Source organism: Euprymna scolopes, chromosome 7, assembly GCF_053919585.1.
Source record: "Euprymna scolopes isolate OS-2025 chromosome 7, ASM5391958v1, whole genome shotgun sequence".
Classification (NCBI taxonomy): domain Eukaryota; kingdom Metazoa; phylum Mollusca; class Cephalopoda; order Sepiida; family Sepiolidae; genus Euprymna; species Euprymna scolopes.
The window spans coordinates 33296562-33312106 of NC_136488.1; the positions used below are offsets into that span (position 1 = coordinate 33296562).

Sequence of the window (15545 nt, forward strand, 5' to 3'; positions counted from 1 at the left end):
AGTCGTATATTGCCGCTAGCTGGCACTAATCGCAATTCACGTGAAAATCCTGAACACAAGAAACCACAACAGCAACTTCCGGTTCCTTAACTCATCACCGCAACAACCACCGCCATCAAACCAACACGGAGGCGACATTTGAATCATTCCCAGATTTCCCATCCGAACTCTTCCCGCAAGCAATATCCGGCAGGCGACAATTATTGCCATTAAAAGACAACAGACATCATCGCTACGACGACGTCGAGCATTGATAAATTTTCCAATCGTCCCACAAGTCGAATAGCTTTTAGCAATTTTCGTTTAGTTAGTCCTTCAGTCTTTCATTCTCTCTCTCTCTCTCTCTCTCTCATATATATATATATATATATATATATATATATATATACTAGCAAGGTCGTCCGGTGTTTCCTCGTTGTAAAATAGGTTTAAATATGATATTTTAATTTACACAGATTTCGTATTTATTATTATAGAGTCAATTATTCCAATATATAGTTCTGATTTCAAAAGTAAAAAAAAAAAATATGATTTGAGTACCATCAGCTAGACACGAAACCCAAACCAAAACATAGTTTGATGATTGAAATTACAAGTGAAGCAAAGACTGAAGTTTATTAGTATTAAATATAGTTGGATTGTGAGAAAGCAGCGTGAATTTTATGAAATACAAGTTGGTTTCTATGATAATTATGTTTTTGATAAACAAGATGCAAGCACAGGCGATCGACGGCTCACAGAGTTTTATAATTATACTAGCAGGCCGACCGGCATTGCCCGATCGTAAAATACGCTTAAATATGATATTTTAATTAATGTAGATTTCGTATTTATTATTAATGTAGATTTCGTATTTATTATTTTACTAGCCTGGGTTTCCGGCGTTGCCCGGGTGTTTAGAGGTGTGTGTAGAGAAAGGTAGGCTCGAACCCGTATCGCGAAGTAGGAAAAGAACGTAAACAAAAACACGGGACGTCTTTGCCGTTGCGTCCATCGGCAAACCGGAAGTGGCGAAAGTTTAAATTAAGCTAAGCAATCGAAAAGAGGGGATGACTTTCGAAAATATCGGCGAAAAAAGCGGCCCCGTCCTTGTAGAAAATTGCCCAGTTTATGGTGAAGAAATTAATGTTTTCAGCTGATTTTTTTTATATTTGTTGTCCAAAGGGTCGAGAGCTTCAAAACGATACTGATCTCGTGAAAATTCATCGCTTCTGTCGAAAGTTTAGGCAGACATACATGCATACATACATACATGCATATATACATACATACATACATACATGATGATGATTGCAACGTCTTGTCAGACGAGTGCCACTCCCACAGAAATTTAAAATCCATGAGCCCAAATGTCTGAGGGAGTATCTATACAAAGATGATGTTACAGAGTCTTAGCTTTGTACGACAGCTAAGTCTCTCTCTCGGTTCAAAATGTTGAGATCCAGCAACAAGTAAGAGCAAGATAGCCAGCAACAAATTAAACTGCAGACCAGCTTAATGCGGGTACTGGTCTCCCGCTTTATGGTTTTTTAAATCAGAGATTTGCTTCTCCTAGAAAGGTTGCCTTCACCACGGCTTACGGGAGCCCTCTCTACCCCAATACACATATACACACACACAAATATACACGGTGCTAGTTGGCCGTTGACCCAGAAAAAGAGTTCATTCGCCCTTTGGAAGGTCTTGTTTTTAATCCTTCAGGGAGACTAACCGCCCTCCTCACCAAACAAGTCTGGTGGGGGAACCAGTTTAGTCGCCGGTGACCCGACCATGAGGCAGGTAGTACTGGGTTACATGGTACCAGTAGCATATGACATGACCTGACATAAAATATATATGTATACACATGCATGCATACATACATACATGCATACAAAAAGTGAGATTTATATTATGGAGTATATTGAATCCAATATGTAGTAATGATTTTAAAAGTTAAAAAAATATAACTAGTGCCCCACCATCGAGAATCGAAACCAAAACGTTTAGCTTACGATTTACTTTTTCCTTTGACGTTAATGCCTGAGCTATGAAGACATGTTTGTTGCAAGACTAAAAATTAGAACATGAGTTAATAGCTATAAAGTTACGCATGCATATTCGTAATGCCGTCATTTGACCTTCACCTGGCAAATTACATTTCTTTAATTTCCACACTTTTTCACCGATTTTCCTCGGCTAAAACCCAAATATAAAGTTTCGTATGGGTTCGAATACCTTATATATTAAGTTTCATATCTATAGACTAAAAACTGACAGCGGAGTTTGGTAGGCAAATATTTTCAAACAAAAATATATACGTACATATAAATATATAGAGAAAGAGGTTTAGGTTTGTGTTTACGCAAATATTACGCAAGTATAAATCATGTAGAATATCTGTATGAATATAATTTCACGTAATAGTTAACTAAATTTGATCATCCCATAAGAAAAGCGAAAAAACTAATAGGGAATTAATTAAAATGGATGTTTAAAAGAATATGCAAATTAGCTAGATCTTTTGCAGATGAATGCAATTCGATGATCAATATATAACAAGGTTGTATTTTCTTTTTCAATAAATAACAAAGAGTTTTTCATACACGAAGAACTGCATATTTACAGTAGTGTATATATATTATATTATATATATATATATATATATATATATATATATATATATATATAACTTTGTTTGTGAGTTCGTTCCATATAGACTCGAAAATGACTGGGCCGATTTTTATGAAATTTCACAGGAAGGTACTTTATGAACCTGGCAGTTTTCTTAGATAGGTTTTGTATCGGAATGTCTTCGATAAGTATCGATAATCGATAATCGAAATAATCCGATAAAAGAAGGAACATGCGATTTTGACTAAAATATAACACCTTACACAGCCTAACATCACAAGTGCATTTGAAAAGTTTTATTACCACACAGCCAACGTATAACATCAAGGAGGTCCTTTGATATGACAGGGACGCGTTCGGAATGAATGTTTGTTTCACAATTTCACCATAATACTTGACTTTTTCATTTTAAACTTAAGTTCAAGTACTTAACACATCATAAGTAGTAAGGCTAGTTATATAAAATAAGCAGTATGTTCTTTGATATGACAGGGGCGCGTTCGAAATGAATGTTTCAGTATAGAGCACAATCGAAGAATATTACTTTACTTTTGCATTTTAAACTTTAATTCAATCCATTATATATAAAATAATTCCATAAAATCAACAGTTGGTTCTCTACAGTGCAATGTATTGTGGATTAAGTCACTTAGACATGGCTACGAAAAGGACACCTCAACAGAGAAACTGAATCACTAATAACAACGATTAGAACTAATTATACCAAAGCAAAAATCGACAAGGCACAAGAAAACAGCAAATGTCGACTCTGTGGACAATGAGACGAAACAATAAACCACATAATTGAATGCAGTAAACTGGCCGCACAAGAATATAAGAACAGACACAATCAAGTAAGGAAGGCAGTACACTGGGAACTATACAAAACCTGGTACAAGCGTAAACCGGCAACAGTACTTGAGAAGGGAAATCACAACATTCTATGGAATATAGATGTTCAAACAGACAAACACATGCAAACAAAAAGACCGGACATCATAATAGATATTCTAACAAGAAGGGAACGTCCTGTCAGGTCGTCGATTTCACTGTTTCAGCAGATCACAGGGTGAATATCAAGGAGATGGAGAAGCAAATACGCGAAACTTGCCAGAGAGATGAAAAAATATGAAAGATGAAGAAAGTCAGGATAACACGAGTGATAGTAGGAGCACTAGGAACAATTCCGAAAAACTTGGAATCATGGGAATGGTTGAGAAGATATCACGGATAATAATACTGAAAGTGGATGAAATATTAAAAGTCAACCTGTCCATTTCGACGTTGCCCGACGCAATTATTTAACAAAGCAAGGGCCCATAATTTCACAATCACTAAAAGGTAAAAAAAAAAATTGTGTTTAATTAATGTCATACAATACACTGTTTCTAATACATTTTATGCATCGCCAGTAAATAATCAGGAAAGGTTGATAACTGCTTTAACTTCTTAACTAACCTTGCTCACTTTGACAATAGCGAATAGTCATTTGTCAAAAAAATGAAAGAAATGTGTAGAACTTTCAGTTCTAACAGAACTAAATAGAAGTTTAAATGGAAACTCGATGCCACATTTAAAAAACGAATTTAGTTTGAAATGTTTGAGGATGATGTTTTTCGACGGGCGACAAATCAGCGTTCGACAACTTTTAGCCTTCCGTGATCAAAGAACACACAACAGAAATAGTAAATTAGATACAAAAGCAGATGACACGCAATAAATATACTTTTGAAGGCCATAAAAGGCTGTTGTTGAACAGTGGAAATCGAACTCTCCAAAAGCAATGTACATGCATCTAAATCGATCTTCTAACGCACCGTTGCTTTCATCGGATAGATCAGAAATTGGCTGTGTTGACGACTTCAAATACCTGGGAGGCTATTCCGAAAGCGAACATGATATGAATATTAGGATCGCGCTAGCATTGAGGGCATTCCATTCTTTAGAGAAAGTATGGAAATCTCCAATCAAGAAATAAACCAAGACCAAGGTCTTCAAAGCCTACATAGAGCCAATCCTTCTGTACGGCTCAGAATCATGGACGCTAAGCATATCACGCCGAAAACATCTCGATAGTAAATATACAAAAATGCTTAGATTAGCCTACAACATATCCTGGAAAAGTCATCCAACAAACAAGTCATTGTATGGTTCCCTACCTCGTGTTTCCAATATTGTGAAACAGAGACGTCTAGCACTTGCCGGTCATATTAGTCGCCATAATAAACCGGCAGGTCTCTAGATGCAAAAATGAGAGTTGGACGTCCATGTGTAACACTGAAATCCATTATTGAAGAGGAAAACCGGTCTGGCAGGAACTGAGCTGGTTGCTCAGTTCCTGCCAGATCGAGAACTCTGGCCGATCGAGAACTCTGGCAATCGGAATTTGTTCACGTTTCACCTGCGTCTACTGACATTGGATGAAATAAAGAAAGGAAGAAGAAGCAGCGAAAATCATATTTCTACTTGTAAAAAACAACTGTGTTACATATTAATTTGCGAAAATATGTTTTCGGAGTTCAGTTTAAATTGTCAGATACAAAAGAGTTGCTTGGTTGTGATTGAAAAGTTTTAACCTTAGATTTACCTGTTCCCATACATCATATGCTTCCATGTAATCATGTGATATAGATAAAATAACTTATGACACAATGAGACAACGTATAATGAAAAGTCTGGCTAGATAGCGGCGTTTGTGCCCTTCCTATCATTTCTGACGATGACTAAAAGTTATTCATATTTAAGGAAATTGAACCCATGGATCAGCCAATAGTTATATTTTTTTAGGTTAAAATTATTGCATTTGTGTAATAGCGGTGTGGAGAACCACGACAATAAGTGCCCACGACTGATTGGGGGAGACGCAATCGAGTGGTGGAAGAAAATAAGCCAACGTTTCATTGCGGGAGAAACGCGAATACAATTTCGACGTATTTTGTTTTTAACTTGCAAGAATTTACGTGACTAAACTAGGGACTAAATCTGGTAAAAATATTGCTTGGTTACGAAAAAAAATGATTATAGAAAATCATCCTGTTTCTAAAATTTCCTGATTTCTGCCTAAAAGGAAATTAAGAAAATCCAGACCAACAGCGTCCTGGTTCCTAGAGGGTAACAACAATTGTTATGAAATAGTTAGAACACAATAAGTTATCTGTCTAACTTTGTAGCTATTTATCTATCTATCGATCTAGCTGTCTATCCATTTCGATCTATCTATCTAACTAGAGAGGTAGGCAAGAGATGGATATGATGATGTTTTCATAAAACCTGTCAAAATATAACAACGCTAGATCATAGACAGGTTTACCGGAAGATCTTATCAGCTGATCGGAACTACGTGTGAGTAATGTGGATCAGGTTAGCTGGAGATTACTTGGAGCTGGAATTTGGACACGGTGAACAGCGGTTGGGTTAATGATTGGGGGGGGATGACGTGTCTCTCAATGGAGACTGTTAAATACCACAAGAAAAGAACTCACTTTTCATGTTTATCTGCGTCGACATCTGGGAAAGTGAATAAAAAACTAAGTAAACGTCTTTCGTCCAACAGGTACCAGTCCCTCCAAGAAGATGAATTCCAGATAGACCAGTGAATATAAGGTATGTCTAATATATGACACCCACGCACACGCGCGCATGTAAATTTAGACGATCACGGAACGTAAAACGTGTATATATACATCACACAACATAAATAGACGAGTACGGTTCAAAAAGTGAAGAACCACTAAAGACATTATTAACACATTAAGGACACGTCATAAACAAGCACGGAACGTATACGCCTGTTTAGATGGGTGTCGTTCATGTTAGCATAATGGAACACATACATAGACACAATTAAGGGATTCACACTAACTAGTCTAATATTTATTCTAATTTGAAATGGTTACTGCGTCTTTTCGTGATTCTTTTTTGTTTCTGGTTATAAGCACAATAGAAGAAACTATACATTTTAATTCGTTAAAAATGGACAAAATTTATAGGCCGTTGACTTAGAATGAGTGCTTTATGCCAATTGATGGTTGAGTATGATTAAATTTGTGCTCATTTTTGCATTGAATATTAATTCCTATTAATCCGTTCTTGTGCATCAAACGGATATCATAATACTTAGTTTGTAACGTGACCATTACACTCGAACTGTGTCGTTACATTTCAGCCACTCGAACCCACACGCAAAGGAACAAACAAACAAAAAGAAATAAAAATCCGATTCGGCATTTTTGAAAGTACAAATGAAAAAGCATTTATTCGTGGTTTTTCCAACAATAACGCATTTTATTATCTTTCTCCAAAGTATTTCCGCATACCCATGTGTTTTACAACGCTCTGCCATATAACATGTGTCTGTCTCCCCGTCATCTGATGCCGGCCATAGTTAGCGTTTTCTCGCCTTCGACTTCACACATGCATCTTCTCTGGCTCACATTTTGCTTCTTTTTTTTTTTTTTTGCTCGACCATGCTGTCCTCCTTTCTCCCTTTCTCCTTTTTTTTCTTCTCCTTCCTGTGACGTCAGCGCGTGCACACTTGCTTAATTTGCATATGTGCTAAGGCGGTTGCTGCTGCTAATATTTTTGTTAGTTAGCTATCCTACGCTGCTGCTGATTTTATTACACTCGCACCATACGCGTTATGTTACAAGTTTACTGCACCTCGTTATAGTAAATATTTATACAAAATTTCAGTCAGAGTGGATCTGTAGTTTCTGAGAAAAAGTAGAACCAACAGACAGATAAACAGACAAAGAGAAATATAATATTGATAAAAAAAAAAAACTCGGCAATTAGTCGATGTCTGTGCGTGGGAGTTTTGAAATATTTCGTTGCTGGCAATGTTAACTAGGTCACAACGGAAGCTTCCTGTCGAAATCTTTTTCCTTTCTCCGGGGCAATATGCTTTTTTTGTTTGTTTGTTTGTTTTTTTTTGGGGGGGGGGGGTTTGTTTTGTTTTTTGGGGGGGTTTTTTTTGCATATATTTACAAAAATTAGAACCTTCTCACAGCTAATTATTACTGAGTTTCTTTGGCAAAAGTTAAATGTGGGCGTCTGGTTGTGGCAAATACTCGTCATTATCTGCTATAGAAAGAGCAGGTGTGGTTGGATCTCAGCCAGTAAAAAAAAAGAGGGTTGATTGGATGAAAGTGAGGTTTCAGATGTTTTTAGTGCAGGGTTGAGGAAGTCACCAAAAACCCCTAATGATTGATTTCAACTTGCTTTTAAACCGCCCCCGCTAAAAAGAAATACAACTTCCAAAGTTTGTGCCTTTTTTTTTTTACTACTTCGTGAAGGTGATTTAAAATTTTAATAATTACAAATCAGCAACATTGATATTTATCGAAAATCAGGTTTTCATACTTACTATTGGACAAAATATTTTATAACGTTTCTTCATCTCTCCAGAACAGTAACCCAATCTAAATATTAATTTACTTGTCCAATGTTTGATGTCACAAAAACATCATTATCGCAAACATTAATTAATGAGAAACGAATTACCTCCTTTTATAGTCTCTCTTTATCAGTTAAAAATCATTAAAATCATTTCCTCTCCAAAAATTTTCAAAACAAACAAAAAACATGGCTGTCAGTTTACGGTTTCAAATTGGTTATTCAAATTGGTAGTTTTATTTTATAATTTAAAATATTCATGCTGAGAGTAGACTAAGTTTTTAGTCGCATGCTAGCAACTCTATAAGTCACTCTGTCGGTCGGCTGGTCAGTCTGTCGGTAACACTTTGGTGCTTGGCCTTTTTGGTTAAGATCAAAGGTCTGTTGTTAATAGATGATGTTCTTAGCTTTTTAACCTTTTCTTGGCCTTTTGGCCAATATCAAAGTGCAGTATCTGTTCCGGCAGAAACTGCAAGCAAAGACCATATGTGGGGGCAATCCCACATAAGACCTCGGTCAATGTAGAGGCAACCCTTCATACCAATTGTCACTATCCAGCTACCCTACTGTCCGGAAAATCGGCTTTGTGCCTAATTTGCTCGGTGGGGGAGCAAATAAATACCAACCCCACATATAAGACCTTGGTCAATGTAGGGGCAACCCTTCATACCAATTGTCACTATCCAGCTCTCCTACTCCCCGGGGAGTTGGTCCCCATTTCCCCTTCACTCCTCACATTAAAAATCGGCCTTGTGCCTAATTTGCTCGGTGGGAGAGCAAATAAATACAGCTTTTCTTGACCTTTTGGCGAAGATCAAAGTGTAGTATCTGTTCCGACAGACACTGCAAGCAAAGACCATATGTGGGGGCGACCCCACATATAAGACCTTGGTCAATGTAGGGATCACCCTACAGACCAACAGTTACTATCCAGCTCCCATTTTCCACCTCTCGGGAGCTGTTCCCCTTTTCTGTCTCTACTCCCTCTCTCTCCACATTAAAAAACAGCCTTATGCCTAATTTTCTCAGTGGGGAAGCAAATAAATACATACTGCAAGCAAAAACCATATGTGGGGGAAACCCCACATATAAGACCTTGGTCAATGTAGGGCAACCCTACATACCAATTGTCACTATCCAGGTCCCCTACTCTACGGGGAGTGGTCCCCATTTTCCCCTTCACTCCTCACATTAAAAATCGGCCTTGTGCCTAATTTGCTCGGTGGGGGAGCAAATAAATACTCTTTTCTTGGCCTTTTGGTCAAGATCAAAGTGTAGTATCTGTTCTTACTACATGCTGTACTTATGTTTGTAACTTTGTGATATAAAGTGGGGGATCAGTTTTCTGCATTAATTTAATGTAAAATGATCACCCACTTTACAACCAGTCAGTCTCCAAGCCATTCAAGTTATTCTCCAGATCATACAAGTTGTTTTTGAAGGATTCCAGTTATTTTTTAAGCATTCACGTCATTCTTAAGGTCATTCAATCCATCCTTAAGTTCATTAAAGTCATTCTAAGTCATTTACTTTTTATTCATTTAAGTCATTTTAGCCCATTTTTCCGTCATTTTAGTTTATCTTTAAGAATTTCATGTCAATTCTACATTCACGCATTCATTCGTTACATGAGAGCACGCGACTAATGGCTATCGGCCTTGTTTATTATAGATTCTTTTTAAAATTAAAAAGAATGTGCCAGTGAATTGACATCTGTTACTTTAATTTATATTTAAAAAAATATTTTTTTTAAAAACAATGCATTGTGTGTTGAATTTTTATCTGAATTTTTTAAATCAATTCTTTTTAGCTTTAAAAATTTTATAAAGAATTTTCTAAGAAGTTCCTAGTTACAATGCCTCCCCACGGGACAGAGTTAGACACCAGGGTCGTTGTTTTAAATTTATCGTTATTTGTTTTATTTTGTTGTTTTTTTTTTATTTATCTTATTTATGTGTTTAAAATTTTTTTTTTTTTTTTTTTTTTTTTAATTACATTTTCACCCCAAACAAGGCACATTGCCACTTTGGTGTAGGGGGCTACTATCAGGGGAAACAACTACTGGGGTACTATGTAGGGATTTGGGCAGCAAGATGTTGGTTCACGTTGCACTTGATATTCTGCATGTCAGTACAGTTGGGGAAGCAGTAACCTGGAATGGAATTCCAAAGTCTAGCGGTTATGGGGAAGAAACTACCGGAGTAGAAAGATCTTTTACATCTAGGGATCTCTACAGTGTGGGGGTGGGATTTTGCAACTTGTCGGGTCTATCGAGGGTGATCATGTCGTGGGGGCACAAGTGCTTGCAGTTCATCAGAGCATTCACCATTAAAATACTTGTAAAACAGGCAGAGGGATGCAACGTTTCGTCGATGGGATAGAGGCTAAAGCTTAGATGCCAGTTTAGGGCCTATCAGATTTGCGACTCTTTTGAACCCTGTCAAGGAGCGAGAGACTAGTAGCCCAAATATAACAGCAATACTCCATACATGGGCGAATGGTTGCCTTATAGAGGTACAGGATACTTTCGGGTGTTAGTAGTTTTCTAGCATGGTAGAGAGAGCCCACCTTCCTTGCAGCGGCCCTGGCAATGCCCTCGATGTAATTGTTCCAACTGATGTTTCCTGTGAACGTTAGGTCAAGGAGCTTGAAAGACGTACTTTCAGATAAAGAGTCGTTAGCCATTGCTATAGGTGGTAGAGAAGGTTTCTTGTAATTATTGAATGAAACTAGTTTAGTCTTGGCGGCATTGAACGTGACCATCCATTTTTGTCCCCATTCCACTACTGATTGGAGGTCATCCTCTAGTGTTTCTGCCATTACTTTAGATATATGTTCATTTGTTTTCCTGTCGTGCCTGTTATAGAGTGTGGTGTCATCAGCATATATACCCATCTCAGAGGCAATTTTGTCGGGGAGGTCATTTATGAATATCAGGAACAGTAGAGGTCCAAGGATAGATCCCTGGGGCACTCCCGCATTTATATCATATTGTTTAGATGTACGACCGTCGAGGACAACCTGGATTTTTCACTTATCTAAGAAGGATTTAATTATGTTAAGTATTCTACCAGTGATACCGTATGATCTAATCTTCCTGAGGAGACCCTCATGCCATACCCTGTCAAAAGCCCTAGATATATCTAGAGCTACCGCTCTGCCCTCTGCTGCTTTGTCCAGTGAATGGTATATGCATTCAGAGATTACAGTTAGGATGTCTGCTGTGGAACGGGCTTGTCTAAATCCATATTGTTGGTCGGTCAGAAGTTTAGCATCTGTAAGGTGCTAGACTAGAGCATGGTTAATTAAGGTCTCAAATATTTTGGCAAAAAGTGGGGGGAGGCTAATAGGGCGATAATTTAATGGGTCAGTTCTTTCGCCAGAATTCTTGAATACTGGTACCACAGAAGCAGTTTTCCAACAGCCCGGAAAGCAAAATTCATTTAGGCATTTGTTGTAGAGTTTGGAGAGAACTGAAGCTACTTCGGCTGAGCACTTTTTTAATAGCAGAGCTGGGATGAGATCGAGTCCACATGCTTTTGAAGTGTCCAGGTTTTTTATGATAGCATGCACCTGAGATGGGGTGATTTCCAGATCGTCTAGCGTGGCGTCTGTCCGCATAGGAAATTGAGGTAGGGGGTGGTTGGAAGGGTCCAGTGTGGAGTTTGAGGCAAACCGACTGGCAAGCATGTTAGCCTTTTCGGTTGCTGAGCAAACAACCTCGTGATTGTTGGTTAGTGGGGGAATTGTTGATTGCCCATTATTTGCTACACTGTTGTAGATTTTCCAGAAGTCACGAGTTCCTAGTATTTGTGCTTTGATGCGTTTTTTAGTGGTTTCCGTAAATTCCCTCTTAGCTATCGCTATTTCTTTCTTAACGTTATTTCTAGCTTCTATGTACTTCTGTCTGTTTGAACTGGACTTATGTCGGTTAAATCTGTGGAATGCATGCTGCCTTTGAGCAATGGCAGTTGCGCAAGTGGAAGTAAACCATTGAGGAGAGTGGGGCTTGCTATAGAATTTCCACATGGGAACATGCGCTTCGATTGCAGTTTTGAACCATTCAGTGGTCTCGTTTGCACACTGTTCAGCAGGAAGAGAAAAAATATTTCCCCATGGGGCGTCTCTGATAAGATCTCTGATGGCTTCCCAGTCAGCCTTCTTATAATATCTCGTTGTTTTGAGCACTGGCTCTTCAGTTTTGGCTCCAGAGTTTAGGGCGATTTCAACCGTTATCACTGCATGATCAGCGTTCCCGAGTGGGCTGTCGGCTTCTGTTATGCATTCATCAGGAACTGTGGTCAAAAACAGATCTAAGAGTGATGCGTGTTGTTCTTCCTGATCAGGGAAAAGGGTTGGAAAAGTAACAATTTGTGATAGGGAGTGAGATATAGAGAAGCTATGAGTTGTGCTGCCTGCTGCATTTGTGTAAGTATAGAATCCAAGCCAGTTTTTGTGATGGCCATTAAAGTCACCAAATACATGTACTTGGGCGCTAGTGTCAAAGGAGAGTGCTGTGTCTATGCTGTCAGATACTTTGTTTATTATGGTGCAGTCTTGGGTCGAGGGAGAGCGGTAGAGAAAGTAAAAGTAGCTAATGTTGTGTTGCATAATTAGTCTAAAGCACATAAAGGCTTGATCATCCATTTCTAGGTTTGTTTCTCTAGTCAAGGGAAGGGTATTACGAATGTAAACTCCAAGTCCGTGCATGTGTCTGTCAGAGTCCTTACGGCAGAGTGGGAGATATCCAGGCATGTTAAAGTAGTTAGAGGGGATGGAGGAGTGTAGGTTAGTCTCACTTAGTGCTAAGATATCCGGGGTATTTGTTAGGGGAAATGCTTCAACATCAGCTAAATTAGTTCTAAGCCCACGGATATTTGTGAATGCAAGCCTCAAGGGAGGAGGCAAGTTGAATTTGTTTGACCCTAAGCCTGGTTTAAGCTTATTTTTAGATTTTACTGTCATCATGTTTTTTAATGAGTTTCAGTTAGGTAAGGGGGAGCCGAACAGGAGGTTATGCAGAGTATCACACATGCATCACAAGTAGACCATCAGCTGACCCTCCATCAACTAGGACTGTGGCCTCCGGAAAGCCCACCGGGGATGAGTGCAGAGTCCCTTTCCATGCGCGACATGGCACTACAAACATCCCGATATTATACAACTGTTGATGGAGCAGCCGCTCCAAGTGCTACCAAAGAGTTAGGCCGCCTGTACTACCAGTCGGAAACAGCAGCCAGTAACTGTCAATCCGGTACCCTCAACCCATCAGAGGAAGGTCAACCCAATCTAATTGCTCAGGTATATATGGTACTCAAGCACTCTCAAGTGCCCAGCTTTAGGGGTGGGGTGTGTCGGGAGTAGGGAAACGGCGTTCATTGCCCTAAACAAGAAACAAGATCTACCACTGGGTGTTACTGTCGAATCACTGTGATAGTATCTCTGCGCCTGACTAATAGGCAAAGAAGGAGTATGGAAGCCGGGCTATAGACAGAACCTATCTACTCCTTAAGCAATTTAGGTTTGCAAACCAGTAGTTTGTTTGAGTCACCAGCTCTAGGAAGGTTGTCATCTAAGACTAAAGAGGCCTCCCTCCCCTTTGGTTTAGTTTCAGAGTTTTCCTTCTCCTAGACGGATGATCTGGAAAGATCTACTGGGTCCGTCACCACTGAGAGGGTTTGTTCCGCGCCTGGGTTCAATCCAGGTATTTCTGCGACCCCGCATGGTTAGTTAATGTTACTAGGTTAGTTTGTAGAGGTTATATATCTGCTGAATAGTTACACTCCTCAACGTGAATTAGGGACATTGCTATTTCATTGTTACTGGATAAAGGGGTTGAGTAGAGCTCATGCAGTGTAAGCAACTATGATTGTAAGAAGGCTTGTTAGAAGGAGATAATGTGGTTTGAGGCTTTCCCTTTATATATATATATATATATATTTTTTTTTTATTCATGTTAGCTTGGGTCTAGGATAACATTAAAGTGTGAGTAGGTGTTAAGAATTGAACTACGAGTTGTGCCCAAACTATATTTTAGATGTCAGCAGGGCTTGAGATGCGAGTGCAATATAGTATGGATAAAACAGTAAGTTTTGAGTCATGTGTAATTAGGTAAATAGATATATGGGCAAGTTTTAGTAGATGCGAATAAAGTTGAAGGTACAAAGTGTGTTTCTATTATTGAGGGAACATAATTTCAGCTTTCAAGTAAGAGTCATGGACATTTAGCATAGCAAGGAGCATTGGTTCAGTTTCGTATTAGCGTTGCAAAGCTATCTAGGAGGAGACATAGTTGTGTAATGCAGTGCGGTGCGCTTTGCTTCTGAGTACATACTTTGGCTGTTAAATACCTAACTGGAATAGGAATGAACTCCAATGCATGTCTAATAGGTAGAATTGTATAGATGTTTAGTGATGACTAAGCAGTTAGCATGTGAGGGTTAGGGGCTGGAAGTTAAGGATTCCACTACAAACGCTGTGCAATGTAGGAGTTAAGTGGCGGTTTGGTGGGAAGGAGACAGGGGTTATTAATTTACAAGAAACAGATCTCCATTAGGATTTAGAGTGGCAGGTAAGGTTTTTTTTTGGGGGGGGGCGCATGCAGGTTAGACAGAGGTAATTGTCTTGGAGGTAAAATGTATATTGGGATTTCGTAGCTAGCAGTTAGGTGTTTTTTTTTCCAGTTACAAGAACTAGTTCATGGCGATTCGGAATTCGTATTCTGTATTTATAGGCAGACATTAAGGTCATGCGCAGAGCATAGCATCCACTCAGGAAAAATAGCCCTAGTATCACAGCTAAGATACTGCATATTTCAGTTACGAATAGTGAAAGTTAAATTGGGTGTCACTTTTTTTTTTTTTTTTTGCATCTTACCATGGCTGTTAATATTAAGTATCGTACTTAAATAAAGTTCTTGTGTCATCTGAATAAGCTAATAGGGATTCCCCCTCCCCTCTACTACGTCGATGTAACATAGTAAAAAGAAAGAAAAATTTGTCAGGAAATTGTTTTAAAATAAGTGAATCAAGAATGGTCAAGATGTGTGAGAAATAAAAATAAAATAAAATTACATAGAATGATATGAGCACAAACGAAAAAAAAAAAAAAAAAAAAGGGTTAGATTTGTTTGGCTTAAAAAATAAAAAAAATAATAAAATAAAATAAAGTGTGCAAAAAAAAATGGACTTAGCTAAAATTACATCTTCGAGGTGTGGGTTCTTCGGCCACCGTGCAAATGACGCTAAGGAGTTCTACCCTTTCTATCCCGGGTCATTGGAGGGGGGGGCTCACTTTACATTTGGGGTCGTCTAGTAGGAGCTTCCTCTTCTTTTTTAAGGAGAAGGAAAGAAACCAATATTCTGCTTATATATTTTGAATAGATGTTGAACGTCGTCACATTTAGGTTTTATAACATTTGCTTGGCCAGGCATGAATTAAATTAAAAACTGAGTAATGGCAATTAGGCTGAAAAGAAATATAGAAGCAATACGCAATCTGAAATCAAGACAATTTCTTGCCTGAGATATTTACCAGTT

At 38.5% G+C, this 15545-nt stretch overlaps 1 pseudogene; it reads left to right on the top strand.

Moving 5' to 3' along the window:
* Window positions 1-9248: 9248 nt before the first annotated feature.
* On the top strand, window positions 9249-9389 carry LOC145280535 (U2 spliceosomal RNA; annotated as a pseudogene).
* Window positions 9390-15545: the final 6156 nt, after the last annotated feature.